At 41.8% G+C, this 24,121-nt stretch overlaps 1 protein-coding gene across 2 annotated transcripts in view; it reads left to right on the forward strand.

The window, feature by feature from the left end:
- The window catches only part of LOC145999160 (uncharacterized), a 134,925-nt gene that overhangs the window by 26,534 nt on the left and 84,270 nt on the right, over positions 1-24,121 (forward strand). Inside the window, exon 1 of one of the 2 annotated variants that reach the window (XM_083136095.1) lies at positions 15,062-15,244. The exons of the other annotated variant lie outside the window; for it this stretch is intronic. The gene's annotated coding sequence lies outside the window, so the exon portion shown is untranslated. Of the gene's footprint in view, positions 1-15,061; positions 15,245-24,121 lie in introns of those variants that run through there. 2 annotated transcript variants of the gene reach the window in all.

Here is a 24,121-nt window from a genome sequence, read left to right on the forward strand (position 1 = left end):
AACTCGGAGGATGATAAGCGTCCAGTGTTCTGCTTCTGGATAGCTCTTGCACAACCTGCCCGCCCTAAATACCTCTGAACTGTTGTGTAAGCTGGAGTGGTGTGCTGTAGAATGCCTTGATAAGGGAATCGTCAGATGTGGCGAGTAAAGGGTAGTAAAAGAATCCTCTAAAACATGCCAAAAATATCACTGGAAGTGGGATTCAGATCCTAAAAACATTCGATACTTGAAAAATAAGGAAAAGGCAGATATGGTTATTTCGAAAGCGACATAATAAACCTGAAGTTCTGCTATTTGAAGAAGAAAATAACAATAAATACCATGTAGACACTTTCATGTAATTAGCAAGTCACTTTTTTGGACCCCTTCACTATGTCAAGACAAAACGCGAAGTGCACAGCAACTACTGCAACATTTCTTCGCGAACTTTGGGACTCTTCGCAACAGTCTGAAAATGTTTGAAAGTCTGAATGAACAAATAGACGCATTAACAAGAAAACTGTCCGTCACGATACAACTCATGTTAAATAGTTTTTCGAGCACGATCTGATTATTTCTTGAAAGCAACTGAATTTTTTTTTCCAGTGCTATTTAGAGAAAAGAGGAAGAATAAATAGGCGGAAAATAAAACAGTTTACCAACAATGTAAAAAAAAACACATACACTCTGAGCTGTAGGCAATATCGACAACCACAAACAGACCACTTGAATAAACAATTTCCGAACAACAAAGCTGACGAAAGAAACAGAAAGGCCGCTGATCTTTATAGAGATTGCCGCCAGCACAGAAAAGTAATATATCTAACATATTCCGCGAACAATAGGACGACATGACTGACGCTAAGAGTTAGTGTTTTCAGTTGAACGTAGGTTTTGAAAATGGGGTGCGCACAGATCTGGCGACCCCACTGAACTAAATTTATGCAATGAATAAAAATTGGGACGAGGTAAATTGTGACAATTACTTTTGTCACCAGTCTTTTTTGTAGTTTATGTGAGTGTATTTTAGAATTTCGTAAATACTCTTAACAACTTTCTGTAGCCAGTTGTGCTTTTTGGCTTTTCTTGGATTTTCGGTTCTAGACGGCGAGGGTAGGAAAACAATACCGACTTGTGGAATTTTTGACACTAAGGGTGACTTTTACGTCCAGCAATAGGAACAACGTCCAACCTGCCGACCGAGGGAGAGTTCTGTCGCAACACGTGTGAGGACTGCTCTGTTTTTTTTTCTTCACCCCCAAACCTCCCAGGTGGACAACGAGCCTGGAAGAAAGACCACCGTCCAGCATTTTTTCTAAGCTAACGAACTGCGAGGCGGTTGATTTTTGAAGTTTCAAGTTTTCCTTAAATACCCCTGGACTCCAGAGGACCGACACAGTTTAGCGCCATATTCAGACCGAACACCATCTCCGCGTCACTTTGCGCGAGTTACGGAACTTTGCTATGTTTTAACCTTTCGACCGCGTCGTGTTAATTGTCGTGAGTGTGTGATCACAGTGACAGTGCCAGGAATTGAGGCCGTGTTAATTACGTGTTTCACGTGCTCCATGTGTGTTTTTTCCCCTTTTTGTAAGGAGGGACATTGAATAACCATGGGCGGTTGAAAACTACGAGAGGGACGGGACCTTCGGGTTTCCGATTACTGCTGCCATGAAGCCAAGAGAAGAAGTCAGGACCCTTGCTTAACTATACGACGCCTTAAGTCAAGAGAACCGCACCACGACGCTTGCATAACGGCGTCTGAGATGAAAGCCACGCCGCAGCGACAACTCGCATTGCCAACCCAGATGAGAGACGAAAGTACCACAACGGTGAGACGGATGTTACGCCGAGAAAAGAAGAAGAGATAGAGAAAAGAGAGAGATGAAACGACGTCCGCCCTTAGACGACCCGACGCCCTGCGTATCCCCGAACGGCCATTGAAGCCATGATCGGATGCAACGCCCCGAGCAGACAGATGGAAGCGAGGTGCTTTTTCCGCCCATCTTCGTCGCCGCGATGGAAAAAAGGAAGAAAAATGAATGTTACGTCTAAGTCGAAGAGACAGTTTTCGCCCGCCAGGAGGACAGACTGTCCTAGCCACGAGTGTCGTCGGCACGCCGCAACGAGGACCACGCCGCCATTGAGTCGGTATAGTATCCTCCAGTTATTTCTTTATGTGTGAGAGTGAACATTTGTCCACCTACGTCGCTACTGGTTCGTCATAACACAAAGCGAGATGAAATCGAACAATGTTGCTTGCAATTATTAATTATTTTGGCCAATCAAATCGAAAGTACTGTAAATCTTCAAAATTAAGAACCTATTTCGCTCACCCTTCGAAATTCTATAAATGTAAAAGACCTACGATTTGTTATTGTTTTCCTATTCTCGCGCCGAGTATTTATATAATTAATTATTTGACTTTTACCGTGCTCTTTGATATATATATAGGTATTAGAAAACTAGGTACTAAATAGTATAGCTGAGTTAATCATTTTGAATATATCCTAGTTTATATTACAGTCGTTTGAATTATCAGCACTCGTGTACTTGTAATCAAGTTAATTTCCTCTTGTCATTCATTCAGTGTATGCTTATTCTTTTGCATTGTAGTGCCTCAACAATGTGTAATGTCAATTATTATTTACTTTTGTAACTATGACGCCTAGCTAATCGCGTCTCATATGTGACAAGAGTGCTGGCCGCGCGTATTTACATTGAAAGCAAGCCTAAGGGGCTAATAGAAATCTCAAATTCGAAGGTACACGGGAAATAAACCAAAGAGGCGGTTAGATATTTTATCATGTAATGGTATATTGTGTTCACCCCTGCAGCGTGTGTGTGTGTGTGTGAGTGCATGATGGAATGAGAGCGAGGGGATATGTACAAGTAATGTGTTATATTATCATTGTTGTGTTTATTTTTGCCGAATACACGTATATATTCGTTATCCTACAGGTGTTTTTGATTCATTTATATGTATGTATACATGTATATCCTCGTATGGTCGATATTTTTGGTTTTAGTCCTGAGTTTGAAGCTGTATAGCTTGTCTCCATTGACCAGAAGGGTTATAGTTTTCTATTATTACAACAATTATTATTATTGCTATAAATGAATAACAGCACCACTTTATGCACGACGTGGCTTACCGCCGGAGGTGTAAATAACCGACCCGGTGACATGAACCTGGAATTAAACCGTTAGCTGGTGGTAGGATTCGTGTTTCCTTAACCGGAGACGCGAACCAAGGACCGACGACCGTCCAATCGGGCGGCCGCGGAACCCTGAACCTACGGACCAGCGGTAGAGTAGTTTGGCACCTCGAACTGGGGACTTCGGTCTCCCGGACGAGTGGTCAAAACCCTTTACAAAATAAAGAAGTCTCAAGACTTTGACGCAACAATGGGTTTATTTTCCTTTTTTGTAACTCTTGTGGCGCAACAATATCTTCAAACTTTCTATTTCACCCTCCTCCGACTTGCTTCAACACTGGCTCATTTTTCACAAGTCTTCAAAATAATTTGGCGTGAAGTTTAATTTAGTTTGCTGCAATAACAAATTTCTTCGTTCGACAAATGCGTACCAAAAGAAAATAAAAAGATGGGAGAAAATATAATAATACCAAGTCACGTCACTCCGGAAGTATTGATTGGCAAGCCTACTTGCCAGCCCTCGGGAATGACAAGGAACTAACTATAAGGCTTTATTCACATCTACGCTCAGGCAACTCTCCAAGTCACTCTCCCCTAACGCTCCGCTCACGGTCAGGGGGTATTCACACTAGCGGTCAAGGTACGATCAATGTGAGTGGTGTTGGTTTCATCACAGAGTACACCGATTTTTCTGTATAAAAAGCCTGCCGATTATGCAAACTGCAATGTTTCAGAGATTTTCAACGACGGACTTGGCTGTTGCAGCACTGGCGTTAATTAGAAGAAAATGACCAAGAAGAAAAAAAATTCCGAAAGCGGGAATTCATTGCCTTGGTTGATTTACTTCGCTTCTATGCCAGTTTTGACTAATCGTGAGGATGAGAATGAGTGTTAATATGATTAAATTGATGAAGGAACATCACAATGAACGTCAATGCCCAGGCCGGAATTCGAACCTGGTGTCGTAGCACGCTGTGCTAAACACTCGGACAGGAGTTCGGCTGTTATAAATATAATGTTGTTTATTGATGTTATACTTTTGGTTTGAATCGGCAAACGTTTATTTGCAAGGTCGGTATTTCTGCTACAACCATTTTCGTCTTCTTCTAAGAGAACCAAACCCAACATGCCTAACCTAACCACCACATATTATTTACTACCCCCAAAAAGCTACCAGCCAATGGGAATGCTTGAAAAGTTTGTAGCAGCAATCACTACCTAATATTTGCAACTACAATGTGCAAAACTGTAAATGTCAACAATGGTAACACTACTTTGTCGGTCTAGGTTTGACATGAAATTTTTTGGGTTTATTGTTTCATATCGACATTGTTGACCATTTATTTTATTAGAAAGTTTCCGATACAACACGTGGCAAATATACAGCAGGTTGAAAGGCTAGTTTCAAGGACCCGATTGTTACGCACATCGTGTGAAATGTCGCCTCCCTCGACTAAAAAAAAAAGGAAAAAATAGGGAGTAATTTTGTATCGTTTTCCGTAAACGAAGAACAAGTTCGTTGTTAATCTTGATTCGGGGCTAGATATCAAGAATGATTCTTCGCTTGGCAGAGGGTCGACCACCGTCTCCTTTCCCTTTGCACACACAAAAGTGACAATTTGGTCGTCCGGGAAAGTATGACCGCCAATAGTTTAGCTTTTTGATTTAAGGATTTTCATTGATGCAACGGGTTGGAAAAGGGTCGTTACAACTAGTGTTTATGGATCATATTTGTGGTTAGTCCAGTATTTATTTATTTTTTCATTTGCTAATTGTAATTTCGGTTGTTTCGGTTATTTTTTTCTTTAATTGATTTAACTCGGCTTCATGATATCGCATATTTTGACGGATGTTTTACAAACAGAATTGGGAGGAAAATATTGTGGATATTTTTGCTCAATGCCATCAATCAATTTTATCATTACTCGCCTTTTTGTGTTTCAATAGGTCTTTCCCTTCTGACGGCTCATCTTCTACGCACAAAACTGGGTTACGTATCCTCTGCAAGGGGCTGAAGACTGCTACTGAACCGTATCAGACGTTCACATCAACGATCGAGCTTCGCAAAGTCAAGCTCCGCACCTCTCACGCTCTGGTCAAATATTCTTTCCATCCGATCGTGACCGGACCCCGAGCTGAGCGCGATCGAACGAACCTTGACGGGAGCGCCAGGTGTGAATGCTACTTTTTTTAAAAAAACATTCAACGATATTTGACCGGACCATGGGGGGAGAGTGATCCGAGCGTTACTGGAGCGTAGATGTGAATCAAGGTTAATGGGTATATACCATGGGCGTCCGGAAAGGGAGGACGTGCCCCCCCCTGGAAAATGAAAGTCAACCAAAAATTATGTATTTCACACATATAATTTCATTTTAGCCACAATAATATGTGTTAATTATTCCATTAACACCATAAATCAAATTTAAGTAATGTTTTTTTAGGAAACAACACACTTTTGGGGGAAAATGTGACTTGTTTGCCCACCCCTGGAAAAGATAATACTTTCCTTGCCCCTCACTGGAAAAAATCCTGCGGACGTCCATGGTATATACTGCTGGCGGCGATTTTGGGGGGGGGGGGGAGATTAGACTTTTGCTCCCGCTTGTCTATCAAGAAAAGTAAACTGTCCTTGTCCCCTCAGGTTTGGCACCCAATCTCCGCTACTGGGTACATCCTTTCTCCTTTCCGCATTAGATGACTTCTTTCTAATCGTTGCTATGTTAGAGATTTGAGTTTTAGAAATGAGAAGACATATTTACCCGAAGAAAAGTAGGCTTGAAATTGGGGAAGTGTACCCAGCCATAACTGGATTATACCCGAGCCTTGCATTCATCCTAGAACAACCATTCTATACACTCGGTCCCGCTACTCTCGAAGAGAATGGTTTGAATTATTAAAGTAAGCCACCGGTCTACCATTGCGGGCTACATTCATATTGAAAACCCCTGCTTCAGAGGGAAAATGAAGCGCGAGTGCAAAGGGTACTGCCGTTGACAATATGATCGGTTTCCGACCAAAAGGATGCATGTTTTCCCACTGTTTACATACGTCCTTTCCCTCCCTGCCGTAAAATCTTCATTAATAATCCGATTTGTGCCCGCTCACGGTGACCTGCGCTGGGGGTATAATCGCGTAGCTCATGGTCACTCGAACATAGGCATTGAATTGTTCGATCAGCGTAAAATGGAAAGCTGGCCGCGACAGAGGCGCTTCCGACCTCGTTTTGGGTCCGTTTTAACGTGGACAGATAAAAATAAAAAGCAAAAAAAGAAGAAAAAATCACCCTTCTTTTTCATCCGGAACCGAGTGCGCAGAACGGAAATTGTGGACTGGGGGGTTGTTTGATTCAGATGGCCTCTGCTGATTTTTCTCTTGAAAATTGCTCATATGTATAGCAGAGGTTGCCAACTGTTTACGATGTCACGGATCCATGTGTAATGTTCCTGCAAATGGCAAAAAGTGCCCATGTGCCAGTCGGTATACCATATGGACTGCAATTACTCTGACAAATATGGCTCGTCCACATGCAGAATGCACTGTAGAATAACATACGGCTTTGTTAGTCTTTTGTGTCTTCATTACATAGACCGACTAGGTTTGGCATAGCTTGTTTTAAGTCTAATTTATGCACAGACAGGCTAATCGGGACTGGTAAAGGTAAAAGTAAATCCCCGTGCATATAGCACGTCGTGCCACGAAGGCATATTTAGGGGATGTTGGGGGTAGTGCCCCACACATTCTCGATTTCGGCCATTTTGGAGGTGATGTGATCAGCGCCACGCTCCGGCCGCCATTATCTCCCAGGGTTGCCCGCAGATACCCATTGATTTGAGGCTAGGTGAACCCCAGATCCGCTTTATATGAGGACAAGGCCAGAAAAATTCAGACCTTTTATCACCCACAGCGGGGATCGAACTTAGGTCTCCCGCGTGGAAGTCAGACACCCTACCGACAAGACCACCGCGGCTCATACTTGGGATTGGACCTACAGTTTAAAGTCGGGTATTGAACCCGAGACGCCTTGTTTACAGTGCCACAGCGTTTCGAGTATACCAGGAGAAGCCCTGGACTAGTTTGGATCCAGAAATTCTGTAGATAGTCCAGTGACAACCAAGGGGTCCCGGGTTCGATACCCGGTAGAGGAAAATAGTGATTCGGATTTCACTTTAAACTGTAGGTCCAGTCCTGATTAGTCTAACTGTGCATAAAGTGGTCTTTAAATAATCTTCGGTTGATACAACATATCCGAATTTGGATCGAATTATGCATGCTCGATCAGGACTCGAACCGGAGTCTCTTGCATACCATGCCGTTGCTGTACCGAGTGAGCTGAAACCAGGCCTGGTTCGGTAGCTCAGTTGGTAGAACAATGACCTGGTATGTCAGTGACCCGTGTTCGAGTTTCGGTAGAGCCTGCATGTCTTTCGCTGACATTTCTGCAAAATGTCCGGTGTGTGCCAAATCATAAGGAAATACAGTAAAATTTGATTTGGGCACATGGGGGTGGAGGGGGGGGGGCTTCTGGTTTCTTGCAATGTGTGATCGCAATTGTGCGTGGGAAATCTCACTTTGAATTGGTTTGTTGGCAGTTTCAGTGCTAAATATATATTGAGTTTGAAGCAGTTTGTGTTTTAAGTCCACTTTATGCACAGTAAGGCTAATTGGGACTGGACCTACAGTTTAAAGTGGAATCCGAATCACTATGTGCCGCCACAGGGTATATAAAAATAAATTCGGTTAATGAAATTTCCATTAATGTTTGTGTATTTTCTGCATCATGTGTATAATTAAATCAAAATAATAAACATGTCATTATTTTTTTTTCACTGTTACTACCCGAACTTTAAAATCTGCAGCGATATAGTAGAGTCGGCCGTATATTAGAATGTATTTCATAGTTATTAATGCTGTTACCAGTTGAGCCTTCTTTTGGAATGGCATTCTGGCGCAAGAATTAAATACTTTTGATCCAATCTTGTATTAATTAATAAATTAAATGTTTCGAGATCATATTTAGAAATGTGTAGCTTTATCTTAGTTATAAGCATGGGTCTCTTAGACATATTTGCCCCCCCCCCCCAAGAAAAAGCTAGCTCCTGAGAAAAAGCGGTTGGCCCTTGCGGTGAAGGCACATACACTCTGAGAAAATATGCAACTACTAAGTTGCCACCAAGAGTGGTGTGACGCCATAATTGGTGTAGCACAACACCTAATTGAGTGTTAAAGGTCTCCAAACTTGGTGCGGTGTGACATCAAATGGTGTAAGAGGACACCAAAAATGGTGTTAAACAACGTCAATTCCGCGTAACACAAAACGGGTGTTCTGTTACCACCACTTTTTGTGCCAACTCAATTGAATATTTTTCTAGAGTGTAGTGGTTCAGGTCCTACTTTAAACTGTAGGTCCAGCCCCATTAAATTGAACTTAAGGCAATAGTAAACTAAACAATCAAACACAAGCTCTGTAAGTATTTTCCTTCATAAACAACAACCAAAGCCTATCTTTTGACGATCCAAATCCTCTTTGTCGACAGGGAGAGAATCTGTTAAAAGACTAATCAATCCCGTAATAGGGTAGCAAATTCTGGATGTGCTTACGAGATGAGATGGGAGATCCACGGGTCACGCAGGGACTTGACACAATTTCGCTAATTTTCCCTAATAAACAGGCACGAAGGCCCATCTTTGAGAGCAGCGCCGTTCCGCAGGTAATTTGGTGGAGAATAACACCCGAGTTGGAAACACAAATCCTCTCTCGCGTCTAATGCAACAGGCGGGGATGCTAATTCCAAAGTGTACGCACCTGCATCCTTTTGTTGGCAAAGCTTTGCAGATTCCAGGAGTGGCTAATTCCATTACACCTCCTCACCCAGGGATCTGTTCAACCGCAGGAAAGATGCGATTACCGAATCACCTCACGTTGCAAGAAATTCTAAATTGATACCTCCCCGAAGGCGTGCTGCTTTGAGTCAACAGGCACACCGTCGCGTGTGATTAGAGCGACTCGTTGTCCTGCATATAATATTCACTTCGCAGAGGGGACCGTGACAATTGTTGGACCTGTTTTGCATTGTTGAAGTGGCATCTCGAATTCCAAGACATCTTCACGATTATAATAGTGGTTAGGGACAGAAGCGTATACGAAACTAAGCTACCTGGGAAGTTCCATGTCCAAAGAAAAAATAATTAGGAATTGTGCTTAAAATTGTACCTTTCTGTCGACATAGGTTCCTTGAAAACGTTGAGAATGAACAACTTATGGACGGAGTCTACGAGAGCATATTGCAAACTAATTCTGACAACAACAACAAAAAATGCTTTTGTTTTATGTGCACTTCAAGCTAAGATGGACTAATCTGGACTGGACCTACAGTTTAAAGTGGGATCCGAATGACCATGCAGTATGCCTTCACTGAGGATCGAACCCTGGATCCTCTGATTACACAGCGTCAGTCCGCCATCGAGGAGGTCCGGTTCGATTCCGTCGCAGTACTTATTTATTCTCTAAAGGCGAAATTTCGGTATCAGTAGCTTATTTGTTCTCGCCTTATTGCTATAACCCGGATTTAGTCTCGCTTTTCTGCCACTTTTGACTAATCGCGAAAATGAGAACGAATCAAATTTATGAAGGGACATTCACATGGATACCCAGGCCAGGGTTCGAACCCAGGGCTCCTGGCGTCGTAGCGCGCTGTGATATCTACTCCACCACGGGGGCCGGCTACACTATACTGGTCGTATTTCCAGCTAGCGGCTGGGAAACAACGAATCAGCGATCAGTTAAATTCTATTCGACTGAAATCGGGCATTTTCGTGTCACAAGGCACCGAAAGTTCCTGGCGGGACGAAACAAATGATTGTCGGATACACTGCATGTTGCCAAACTTACTGTTAAACGGGAGAGAGAGAAAGAGTTGATCAGCGCCATTACTGGATAAAAGTTGTACAATAGTACACAAAGCACGGAAAATTAGTACCCAAAACATCCAAACACTGTACGTACAAACAAGCTAATAAAAACAACTGAGAAAAATAGACGTACGCTTGGCAACATTGCATCGGGAGACCGATGTTACCTTTACAACATGTACTTCGCAACTGAGGTTGTTGACACTCATCGAGCCACACCCCCCGAAGACGATTGGTGGACAGATGGAGCTATGTAGGTTAGCCGCCAGTTGGGTGTGCGATCAGTATAACAGTGGAAATAGGTAACTGTAGCAACTGTGAAATAATGTTTGTATTACCCTGAAATCTACTTCTGTACTGAAATAACACACACGCATCTGATCACAGGAAGGAAATAAGTTAGGCATTTAGGGCAACATCCGGGCTCAACTTGTTTACTGTAGATATCTGCAAGTACTGGCACAATAACGGATCTTATTACGCCATAATGTAGGACGACATATCAAGGTATGCCCTCGATGTAGTATTAAACAAACTCATTTTCCTTCACGCCTGGGTTTTTGTCCATAGGCACGCCCGTATGTTATCGCGCATCTGTTACCAGGGGTGCTTGGAAATATTAATTTACCGATATCCAGGCTAGGTTTTTGATCTTCCTACAAGTTGCATGCGTACAGCGGCGAAAACTCGATTATTGGTTAGCAGATGCTGCGAACCGTGGTATGTTTAAATTAAAGCTCTTTTTCCTGAAATTAAAAAAAAAAAGACAAACCAAACTTCAAAACTAAAAATAATCAATGCTCAGCAAGCGCCGAACAAAGTTACTGGCGGCAGTTTTTTGCTTTGTTGAATTCACTAAAGATCACCACCATCACCACCCCTTGTCCCCTCTCTCCCCTCCCCCCCTAAATCCCGACCATGAACAGCGGCGAGAAATATCCTTTTGGAGTCCCGTATCTGAGGACACATATTGCCGAAAGAGTGTAGCAAAGAGGCTTATGTGGTATTTTCCTTCCACCCACCGTTCTTTTTTTTATTATATTTTTTTTTTCAATGGGAAATCAAAGTATTACTTTAGGCCAAGAATCTAAGGGAAATTGAAGCAAAGGACAAAACGAAATGCGACCGTTCATTGAAAAGTTATTGTTTGCCGAGAGTGTTTTTGTGTGTAAGTACAATCAACCACAAAGATAACAGTAGAAAAATTGTTCATTGCTGAGCAATTCCAGACGTAACAGACTTAGAAGCAGTTTTATTTTTATTTTATTTCCTGATTCATGAAACATATAATGAAAAAAATAATAACCCGTGAAAGTTACAAGTCTTGATTAGTAAAATTTCTTCAAATGTATTAGGCGTGCGCAGATCTTCTGATTAAAGGGGGCAAAAGCCCTGATGAAAGTTCAGTCGGAGAAAGAAAGCCTCATTCCATCTCACTGTTTTATTTTATTGATGGGTACTAAACAGTGAGTTTGCGGACCCACCAAAATCACTCTATTAGAATAATTCCAGCTTCCGTGGCACAAAAGTTCTCTGTTCCCCTTCCTCTTTATTTTTCCTTCTCTGTGGTTCAGACTAATTTACATAAATAAGCATGATTTCGTACAACAGATTCAAAACAACTTCACATAATTTATTCATTTCCAATGTGTGACCAATTTATTCTGCGACCCCATAGGTGTAACAGAACTAGCAGCGGCGGCGATTAGGGGTGGCGAGGGGGCACTTTTGCCCCCACATTGTGCTAAACCTTATCTACAAAGGGAAATAAATTGTCTTCCCCCCAGATTTGGAACTTTGCCCCCCTCCCCCAGTTTTGGAACCCATTCGCCGCCACTGACAACTAGGCTAACGATAAAATGCGTGAGTCTTAATAATAAGTAATTTGCTGGAGAACGAAGTGAGATAGTCCAATTACATAGAAAATAAACCCGCCGTAGTTGCTGGGAACTTCGTCGGCTTGAAAATACTTTAATTTTTTGAAGATAATAATATTGTTTAAAAACGGCAATAAGATTTCTGTACACTAAATTTCTAAGGTGTCCCTCCTAATACTCGCATAAATGAGAGTATTAGGAGGGACAACTGCCCCCTTTCCCCACCCCCGTGCGCACGCCTATTGCCAGCAGCACTTTATAACAATAAATTTGAAGGTAACAGACTGACACAATTGGTCTGGATTTTCTGAATCAAAATTAGTGAAATACTACAAGATAATTTTATTACAGACCAATTTTATGGTTTAGAAACACATATGTTGTATATTCGCAATTAAAAGATGTTCCCCTTTTCTACAGTGTTCTTCACTGATATATAATTTTGACCCTCAAGGTTGACATTTTTTCTGGAATTTCTCTGCTATTTTCGTTCTTTTTCTCCTCAATCCTGTGTGTTTATGGAGTGGAATTGTAGGTATACCGGAGAAGAAGTCCTTTTTCTTACGTCAATTCTTGAATCCTATGTTGCAGAAAAAGAATGAATAAACATAAAATAAATATTAATCCGTGGCGGAACAGCCCGTCAGGGTCTACCTACCTACTTACCGACTGCCTGTCTCGTCCAACCAGTTATGGGCTGACGTGTGGTCAGCACTACGAACCCCCTGTCGTTGTAGGTTTCCCTGACCGAGTTACGCTACTCATTCGTAGCTCCCCAATTTCCTCACTATGGTGGGTGGCCACCAGTCCCATACACTGGTCGAAATGTCAGGAGAAAAGTTGTTACGCTTCCCCCAGGAGATTCGAACCTGCGCGCGTCCCTTAACCGGAGCCCTTGACGACCATTGAGACGAGGAGAAACGGAGCAACAGAACTCAAGAGACGCGTTTACGGCGTCTCAGTGGGCGATAACCTTTAAGATAACGTGCAGACTTCTGGCACGGAAATTCTGCGCTTCGGTTTCGCTCGTTTCCCTGTGGTGGGCACAGACAACAGAAGTTCTGTTGGCGCGTCTCATTAGGCGTTAAGCTTTAGACCGTTCGGCCACGGCGCTGGACACTGAATAAACATGGCGAAGGATAATTAATTTGCCGAGTATTATATTTGCTATTATAAAACCACACGAACAGGGGTGTCCAGATAAAACCTTCTAAGCATACGTTGTACACGACTAAACAAAAAAGAAAAAAAAACCTTTTTGGCGCCCCCTGGAGAAGGGCGCCAAGCGCGGTCCCTTCGCTCTACCCTCCACAGCAGAATTAACCCTAACCCCCCTTCCCCCTGCCTTTTATGCGCCTCCAATCCTGTTCCCAACACTGAGTGACGTAACAATTACAGTTCGTGATTCGAGCTTTCTCCTTCCATGACAGACAGCTGAAAATAGACAGGCTCCCCTAAGGGCAAAACAATGCCTTCTGCTCATGTTAGACCCGATTGTAGCAGTGTTTGGAAAACTAACGGAGCTTCCCATGCTCAGACTGGTTCGGAGTACGCTTGGTCATCCTCCTGATTTCCTGTCATATGACGGGCAAGTCTTCTTCTTCCTTTTTTTCCTTGTTCGTGTGGGCTATTTCCTTTCTTCGTAGCAGAGTTCCCGTTACGATGTCCAGCAAGCACTTGTCTGCATTTCCTGAATGCATACTGAGAAGTCCAAGGTCGGTTGGACTGTTTCAAGCCTGGGAAGTAGAGCAACAGGGTGCCCTGTAATTTTCCCGGTGGACCTACGCCACCCCCAGCTGTTTCCCGAACGTGGTCGCCCAGATAGAGGGTGAAAGGGGAGAGGGTGGATTATTGGCTACTCATTCTTCACTTCTCCCTTTAATTTCTATCTTTCCCCCTTTTTAGTTGTTTTCATTTCTTGTAACTTCTGCTTAGCCGATCTCCATAACGGAGTGGTTAGCACAGCGCGCTACGACGCCAGTTCGAATCCCGGCCTGGGTGCTCTTTGTAGGTGGTGTACCTTCATCATGTCATCACATCCTCTTCGTCGCGATTAGCCAAAAGGGGAAGAATAGTAACGCGATAAAAAACATACTACGGTGCATGTTTAGACTAAAAAAATATTTAGTGTAGTTTTTATTTTTAGCCCCTCTCTCCCCTCTGTCACTGATTGAAAGTAATACGAAATATACAAATTCATTGTTAATTAATAGTAGTAACGTTTATATTTCGATTTTAGGATACCTGTACTTCAAACTAATAAAAAAAAAATATATTTTTTTCTGAAAATATTTGGTTATGCACAGTAGCGGCGATTAGTGGGGGCAGTTGCCTCCCACTTTTGCCCCTGCACTATGCTAAAACTTATGTACCAAGGGAAAGTAAACTGTCCTTGCCCCCCCCCCCCCTTAGTTTTGGTACTTTGCCCTCACTCCAGTTTTGAAACCCAATCGCCGCCACTGGTTATGCACCCCGCGTATGTTGTATGCCACCTAGGGCCAGTCCTGGTTTCACAGTCTACATTGCCTACACGTAGATGTACATTAATGTTCTTTACGTGTAGGTGCACAACACTGGTCGTAATACGTATACCCATTGGTCCAGATTTCTTCAGTGTCGAATGCAGGAAACTAACAAAATATAGGAGTTATTGCTAAATATATGAATAGGCTATGTACATGTGTGTGTGTGCTCGCGTGTGTTACCCCCTCCTCGTACGAAATTGACATGAACGTCACTACCAGTTATTATTTTGGTTCTGAGTGCGTGCACATGCTTCCCCCGGTTTTTTGAAAGCACCCTTTTATTCGGGGAAAAAAAATAACACCTGGCGAGAACGCAGACACGCCATTTGCATATTGTGCTTCTTCCCCTGCTCTGTAGCATTCTGCAAGCCACATTGCCATGACATGTGTGCCGCAGATGGACACGTGACACGGAGGCCGCCATTTCTTTCGTACCTGCCCAAACCTTGCATTGGAGCAGGCAACACCGGCTTTACAGGCCTTGGGATTAAAAACCTCAGGCTTCAGTGATTCAGTTTCCGTGGCTTGGCGTGACGTCACAGTACGTGTTTAGTCAGACAGCCCACGTGACTGTGTGAAGGTCATTCCTGTGCAAGTCAGTTCAGTTTGGTTTGGTTGTGGTGTGGCAGTGCGTATGTATCTACGTCGTCTGTGGTGCCCGTGATGATGTTTTTATGTCAAACTCGAAGCTATTTTCAGTGTCTGTAACACGTGTGTGAAGTGGAAGTGTTGTTTGTGCGTTCTTGTCGCCATTGGAGGATTTCGTAGCGTCGCTTGGCCAAGGATAAGGCAGGTGAGTGAATAGCGAGTGGTGGTTCTGGGTCTGGCAGCTGCAAACACGTGGACGGAGCATTCACCGTTCTCGAGTGCTCTTTCCAACCTGGTGGGAGGAATTCCTCTTGGTCGCGTCAACTATGCCGAGTGGAGGGAAAGGGCGTTTTGTGTGAATCGGCATGATTCATACCTTCTGCCTGTGCCGCAACCGCCTTTTCGGAAAATTGTGACTGTTGCAAGGAAATAATTCTGCCATTGTTGGTCTCACCAAATCCTGCTTTCCTGTTATGAAAGAATGCGTTGTTCTCTTTTATGGGACGCTGCAAGCTTAGTTCAGTAGATTATCACTAGGCAGGCCCGTAGCTAAAATTGATCTGCAGGGAGGGGGATTGTAAACCAAGTCAATTTTTCAAAAGTTGAACAGTATTAAAGGATGGAAAATTGTGTGTGCGCCAGGGGATTATGTTATTATAAAACATGAAATTTAAAAACATCATGCAAATACTACAGTTTTTTTCAATATCTTCTAAAACATCTTAGTGTTAATTGACTGCTACTGACACCATCCCTTAATACAAACTCCATACTATTTTTGATGATACAGGTATTTATATCATACAAGTAAAAATGTACAATATTCACTTCAATCATAGTATAGTGCCTACCGTACCCCGGCCGAAGCAATAAAACTCCCCTTCGTTCCCAAATCTTTGGATCTGTTGTCATTTGAAGCAGCTGTGGATGGAATGTGGATGATGACGTTAAAGTTCCAGATATTTGTCAAATGAGAGGCTGCAACAGGGGCAGGGAAGTTAAAGATAAATAAGCTCCCCTATGAAAGAACTTTCTAAAGTGTAGTAAACACGTGCCACTACTTTTGACTTCTGCTCACAAACAAGATGAACAAATGTAATAGTTGCTGTCACGATCTGTGAATTTATCTTCGCAAACTTGTGAACAAAATAATATATGCTGTCTACATTTTCACTCTTCCAAAGAAATTAGAATACAAAATAGTTTTATCGAATGTCGAGGGGGCTGAGCCCCCCACGGCCCCTGCCTGGCCACGGACCTGTCACTAGGAACGTTGATTAAAAGTATTTTTTCTGGGCCTTGAAGTCAGTGCTAAACCTGATAGTAATCCTTTTCCTTTTAGTTAGAACATCGTTTTTATTTTGCATTTTTCGGCCTTTTTTAGCTTTTACGTCATTTTGCAGTATTTTTGTAGTTTTTGTTGCGTGCGTTTTTATCATTTTTGAAGTATATTTTCCTTCCTTCACTATTGTTTCGTGAATTTTAAATGCATCTGCTAACATAAGTTACATACTTAACTTTCCTAACATGGCCTTTTTTAACAAGTACACCATTAATAAAAAAATAAGTCACTTAAATGGCAGAATATTTTTTTTAATTTGAATTTTTTGGGAATGGTTTACATAATTAATTGTGGTAAATTTATTTTTTCTCCAGCACAAAATACAAAGTGAAGCCTACTTTGTTGGCCACTATTGTCTCTTTTATCTGTGGAAAATGAGTCACAGCATAAAAGAAGAAAATCTGATGCACGCGATAACTGTATTTTCAGATGCATTCAGCTACTCTCTTGTAATTTATGAAAAAATAATAATTTTCATATTTGAGATTTTTTAGGTCATCAACTTCCGAGCCTTAATTATCACCATAGTAACCATTTCCCGTTGGCACTGCTTTCGAAACACTGCAATATTTTTGTGCCGTCTTGTTGACGTCGTTTGTCTTTTGTAACTTTGTCAATTGTGACGCCGAGGACGAGATGAAGTCGACCCTTGTGACCCAGTGATCATCTTAATATGCTACGAAGATAAAGCTCCCAGGTTCGATCTGCGGATAAGGCATGTATGTGTCACTGTGTTTGGCCCCTTCATCATTTATTATACATCCTCACAATCGCGATTATCCGGAAATGTGTGTGACAAGTGAGTGGCAAACATTGGAAGCGATTACATGCTAAATTTTCGGAAATGTTTATTCTCTTGCGTGAACCTTGTTGTAGACTTCTATTGAAAGAACAAGAAGCAATTGGGATTGGAAAAATTGTCAACGTTTTTCTTTAGTCCACTTGTACAGTCAATGGCAAAGATAATGGTAGGTAAATTGTCCACAGCTTTTTTCATTCTACATCCTGTGTTGTTTTAAGAAATGAAATTATGTTGGTGAGAAACAGGCAACGTCCTCTGCTAATTGCAGTCTTTATTTCAATTCGTGGTACTAGTTTACTATCCTTCGGACACATTTATTTATTTTTACAGAAGAAACTACTTACCGTAATAAGTTCCTGTAGTATTGTCGAACATCGGGAAGATGTTTTGTGTGATGTGGGAATGTTTCATAGCTGAAATTCATGTTGTTCGTTGAAAATTAATTCTCCGACGGAGAATAGCTAGCCCCACGAACCATTGGCGCGTGGATAGGTTAGTTCTGTTAGGTTAGGAAACATAGTTAAAATTTGGTGTCGTGTTAGTATCAGGATCTAGAAATTGTAAATAATTGCGAACCATTGGCGCTAGCCCTACGAACCATTGGCGCTAGCCCCACGAACAATTGGCACGTGGTTAGGTTAGTTCTGTTAGGTTAGGAAACATAGTTCAAATTTCATCAAAACAACGTTGATACACCTTTAGGAATGTTCCGCGAAGCAGATACGTCAAAAATTGACGAAACGAAAAAGTTAGAGGTGTCGGAAGGATAGTAAATTTTTACCACATATATATATATATATATATATATATATATATATATATATATATATATATATATATATATATATATATATATATATATATTACTGATGCCTCTGTGTTACATGGCGGAGTGGTTATCACATCGCACTACGACGCTAGGGGTCCTGGGTTCGAATCCCGGCCCGGACATGGTTGTTCTTTGTGTGTTCCTTCGTCAGTTTCATATCATCACTCTTATTTTCGCGATTAAAAGTGGTAGAAATGCGAAGTAAAATAAACGAAATAATCAATTTTACTGGTACCGGTCACACACACAACCACGATTTCGCTCCGAAAAGGAAATTCGTGCACTACTGTGTACATTTCACCACCGATTACGTAGATCATTTTGCAAAAATATGGTATGCATTGTTAGGATTGTGTTAATTTTTCTGTTTATCAAGAACGTTTGGTTGACACTCGACATATATGAACTGCTTGATAAATCAATGATTTCTTCGATCAAAATTAAGAGATTTTTCATAATATTAATTTTTCATAGAGGGGGATTTTGTATGCTAAATGTTAGTTTTATATATACACTAAACTTTGCTTAACGAGTGTGGTATATACATACCACCAGCCTGAGGGCCTCTTATCGCCACCATTGTATGGTTATGTGAATTTAACCAATACTACCAAAATGTAGATGTTACAAAATACTTTATATTCAGAATGATATATTATTATACGTAATAAACATTAGACATTGGTTTTCATTTGGTCAGAGGCAACAAATCCCGAGTCGTTCAATTCCCATCTCGGTTAATGCGAAAACAACACGTGTTTTGACCTTGTTCAAGCGAAATGCTGTTGAAAGTGTGGCAAACTAGCTTTCAGACAAATATGAGATGAGCTTGATTCGACTCGATACCTCTGATAGTTTTCAGTTACCTTCGTAAGGTCTCTGGTAAAAACTATGAAGTTCTTGTCTTACGTAGTGTAAGTAATAGCTATACGTATACAGTATTTCACCCCACAGAATGGCTATTAAGGCAAATAGCTTTTCTTATTGGAGTTTATCTGTTAGACATCTCGTTTGGACGATGCGAACCCTGCATAAACGCATGCAACCCCTCTGAACGGGCTCAAATTGCGACGAATAATATAACTTTCCAATTATGGTAAGCGAGACAAATAACCTGACTGTAAACCATGACGTAGATAATCCGCTTGTCGTCGCTCTTATTTGCGCATGCGCACGTGCCTTCTTGGTCGCAACTAACGTTAACGGACTGTAGCTGCTCGAGAGAGTCGAAACTTAAAAATCAGTTTTCACATCGGCAATAATTGGATCAAACGAGCTCGAAAATAGGGGTTTGTGGCTAATTGATTGATTTGGTTTATTTTACCTCACTTTTTGGCTAATCGCGAAGATGAGGATGAGTGATGAACGGACACTCACAAGGAACACCCAGGCCGGGATTCGAACTCTTGAGTACCTGGCGTCGTAGAGATGTTTGTGGTGCACACTAATTTTCACATCTTACTTGCTGTTTTGAATCTCATTTACGGCCGAAATATCGATCTGGTTTCAAGCCCGGTTAGAACAACAGCCTTGAAGCATGGTTGTGGAAGGTCCAGGAATCCATAAATTGTAATTGGTTCTATTGGGTTCCGCAACAGAACCAGAACTTTTTTTCTCGCACAATTTAAATTCGGTCCAGGTTGCGTATTGTTGTTGAAAAAAAGGTTCCTGGAACGTGTTTAAATTGATCCGGAAAGAAGGTTCCTGGACCGTATTTAAATTGATCTGAAAAAATGGTTCCTGGACCGTATTTAAATTGATCTGAAAAAATGGTTCCTGGACCGTATTTAAATTGATCTGAAAAAATGGTTCCTGGACAGTATTTAAATTGATCTGAAAAAATGGTTCCTGGACCGTATTTAAATTGATCTGAAAAAATGGTTCCTGGACCGTATTTAAATTTATCTGGAAAGAAAGGTTCCTGGACCGTATTTAAATTGATCTGAAAAAATGGTTCCTGGACCGTATTTAAATTGATCTGAAAAAATGGTTCCTGGACCGTATTTAAATTTATCGGGAAAGAAAGGTTCCTGGACCGTATTTAAATTGATCTGAAAAAATGGTTCCTGGACCGTATTTAAATTGATCCGGAAAAAAGGTTCCTGGACCGTATTTAAATTGATCTGAAAAAATGGTTCCTGGACCGTATTTAAATTTATCTGGAAAGAAAGGTTCCTGGACCGTATTTTAATTGATCCGAAAAAATGGGTAATAAACCTTTTTCGAGCAAGGCCTCATCTCCAGGAAGCTATCAACTCGCGGCAAGCCACGGCAGCTAGCGACCTGTTGGGTGAGACGAGTCAAGGCAAAATGGATAATAAACCTTTTCCTGCTCCCACAAAAATAGGCAAAGGCAATAATTAGGCTGGAGAGTTCAATGAACTAACCGATCTCTAACTAAGCACTGGAAATGATCAGGCTTGTGATCCAAAAAATTGTTCCTAGACCGTTTTTAAATTGTCCCTGAACAAAGGTTCCTGGACCGTATTTAAATTGATCGGGAAATAAGGTTCCTGGACCGAATTGAAATACGTTACAGATAAAAAAGTTACGGTCCAGAACCCATTTCCGCTTGCTGATTTTCTCTCCTGGACCGGAATTGAATTTATTTTAAATTCCTGGACCTTTAACAACACTGCCTGGAAGTACTACTATACTAGCTAGCACAAAGTCTTCTTAAACCTCGGAAAATATGCAAACTACAGGCATCCTCGTGACTTAAACTAGGTCCAGTGCTCCCTCCCATGCATGCTTTCAAGTACGGTGGTCGATCTGCAGGGGGGAAAAAATTGAAAATTTATTTTCATCAACTTATTTTTATATTTTTAGGTTTTCTCAACTGGCAGGTTGAACCGTGTAAGTGGTTATGGCGAGTCAAAAACTTCGTCTTCAGAAAAAAAAAAAATGTATCTGCATTTCTCTTCTTGGATGTAATCAACCCTTCGTTCGCGGAGTCCACTGAAGTGCTTTATCTCCGAACATTGCATATCGGATGCCGTATCTAGTACCCCTCTGGATGGTGATGGTTCAGTGTGCCGGCACAGGAGACCGGGGACCTTGCGAGGTGGGTCATCTAGATAAAGCCTACCTGGATCTTCCAGCAGACTCGTTTGCCACATTCAATATCCTGGATTGTGAGGAGGATCGCAGGTGGTGTGTTGCTGATAACAGGTTTTTGAAACCATGTTTACACGCTGCATTGGAGACTTACAACCAGTGTAGCAAACTGGTCGTGTTGGATCAGCAAACATGGAGGTGTGTTGTTCATCCGAACTGCCTGTGTTTGTCTTGTTCGATGCCGGCCATTCGTGGTGTAATGGGTAGCGTGACGAGTTTACGATGACCTCGCGCTGGAGTCTGTTTCACACATATATTTTAATTCAGTGGCGTGCGGTGACATTTATCCTTGGGAAAGGAGCCCCAGAAAAATTAAGAAACTCAAGAATATTTAAGGCATTTCTACCCTCAAAACGATCTTTAATAAGTGGCTATTTGAAGTTAAAAAGTAGTTGGGTCTTTGCAAACTCATGACATTTCTTGATAAAAATATCATTTGCTTTCAGTGTTCGCAAAATATTTTCCGAACTATCACGATCATGCATAATTAATATGTTCTTAGTAATCGTTTTTGCGTCTCTACTGTGCTCCAAAGCTTTTAATTATACTGCCTCAACGCTGATATAAAATATCCCTGTACGTAAGTATTTAACCGTGCAGTTTGCAACACTACGGTAGCAGACCTTACTGATGGTACTGCCGTACTGCGATTGCAGTCAGCAGCCCCTGCTGATTGGGAGTAAAGGTATCGTGCATAGATTATGGCCTGTTATTGGATAGTTCAAGGACACAGTGTTCATTTCATGCTTCCACTGCACCCGGAGTGTTGGGCGAAGTATACAGATGATGTTTTGTCAAATCACCACGAGATGGTGCTAAGAGTTGTCATCTCCTAAACGAACTACTGGAAGGACTCCCAAGTTCATTCCTTTGAGATAGTAGAAAATAATTATAGAAAAAAATAAGTAAAAATAATATTTTGCAACTGAAATACTGTGGCCCACCACTGCAGGCCTTGCTGTACTAGAGTGCACGCTCATGTCTTTCATCCACTGCCATATGTGAATGAAAAAGAAAAACGAACAAAATCAAGTGAAATACAGTATGTCTTCTCTTCTGGTGGTTGCAACACTGTTGATTCATTGATTTGGTTTATTTTTCTTGGTTTTAATACCATTTTTGGCTAATTGCTAAGATGAGAATGAGTGATGCTGACCATATGAAAGGACACCCATGTCAAAGGCCGGGATTCGAACCCGGTGCCCCTGGCCTTGTAGCGCTGTGCGATAACCACTCTGCCACGGAGGTTGGTTTTTTGGTCTGGTGAGAGAGACTGTTCATTTAGTGTCGATTAACCTATTTTTCATAAAGAAGGCTTTGATGCAAAAAATCTGTTAGGCCTGATAATTTAGGAGCGTATGGCAACCCTGGAAAGCAATGGTGGTCTTCCAGCGGTCTGGTTGAAACCAAAGGGAACCGATAAGATAAGCTAATGGGCGTGGCTGCAGGCGGCAAGAAGAAGGCAAAGCTGTATAGGTGCCTGGTAATACTCTTGGACGCTGTTCTTGGTGATTTTGGTTCACATACAACACCGCCATATTTTAAGAAACGTGATATATAAAGGAGTTGGTTAGTTTAGACTGCTCCATCACTGCCAATGAATGCATGTACGTACGTGTCGTGTAGTTGAATGAGCCCTCCCTTGCGTTCAACTTTGCGTTCAACCTTGAGTAGAATGAAAATCAGTTTGTTTTTAGTCCACTTTGTGCACAGAAAGGTTTGTCGGGATTGGGCCTCCAGTTTAAAGGGGGATCCTAACCTGTTTGTGTTTCTACCCCTTGTGGACCCCTTACAAGTCGACAACGTTACCACTACGCCATCCCGGACGCCCTTTGTGTAACTGTGTGATGGGAATTTCTACAGATATGTGGAACATACAAATAAAAACAAAAACATAGGAGACAGTAGAAAAGTAACAATATGGATTTTGCATGCCGTGATAGCTTATGTACAGTCGCGGACATTTCTGGATTGCGTCGACCTCATTCATTGGATATATAGAATTGGAAATTCTTTTATCACTTTTCAACATAATCCCCGCCAAATTCAATTCATGTGTATCAACGTTCGCCTGCATTCATCTAGTAAAATATCATTCTTACTACTCTGCGTCCCACTTTAACCTGTAGGTCCAGTCGCGATTACCCTTTTTGTGCAAAAGTGGACTTAAAGCAAAAACTGATAAACTCATTCTTACGAGTCAATACTGAACCTTCATGCCACCGAATGCTTCCTCGAGAGGATCAACCTCTTTAATTATCGCTCGGTGCGAGGTAGAGCGAGTATGGAGGATGAAGAAGACACTTGAAAAGTAGAAAGAAGGGTTTTCTTTATTGTTTCATGAACTGTGTACCGTGAGAACTGAACATATGGCAGGTTAAAGTAATTCTAAGGCAGAACACTGTGGCAGTGAATCCTCTGAGCATGTATGTTCTTGGATGAACCATTTGAAAGTCCCAGAGGAGCGTGAGCGGCCTCGCCTAATCTTTGGCTGGAAGTAGTGAGCCCACAGGGAACTTTCAGAACAAAGCGACAGGCGATACGTCACTCGTATCACTTGGAAACTAGACATCTGAAATAAATTCAACCTTTCATATCGGAATAACACGAAAAGCTGCACGTGTTGCCAGGACTTGGCCGTTTTGTTTGCCTTGTGCATGCCCCTTTACAACCATGCACTATTAAAGGGCCTTTTTACACATTTTTGGCTATTGAGTAAGTATTTTAGTAGGCGGATATTTCCCCGTATACATTGAAGGGTGGAAAATGGCCATGTGTGCCGAAGCAACCAACAGTTTTACTTCAATCAATCAATATTGTGCATTGTATCAATTTGCTCTGTTTGTGGCGCATGCGCAGTGAATACTTTTATACAGACTGGATAAGCTCCGTGTCGCTTTTGTCTGAAAGCTCCCATGATTCGTCACTAGTGACTATGGGGTGTAGAAAGCCATAACCTTCAGCTTGATGATGTTGAAACAGGGTTCACAAA

Source organism: Lepisma saccharinum, chromosome 1, assembly GCF_977018435.1.
Source record: "Lepisma saccharinum chromosome 1, izLepSacc3.1, whole genome shotgun sequence".
Taxonomy (NCBI): Eukaryota; Metazoa; Arthropoda; class Insecta; order Zygentoma; family Lepismatidae; genus Lepisma; species Lepisma saccharinum.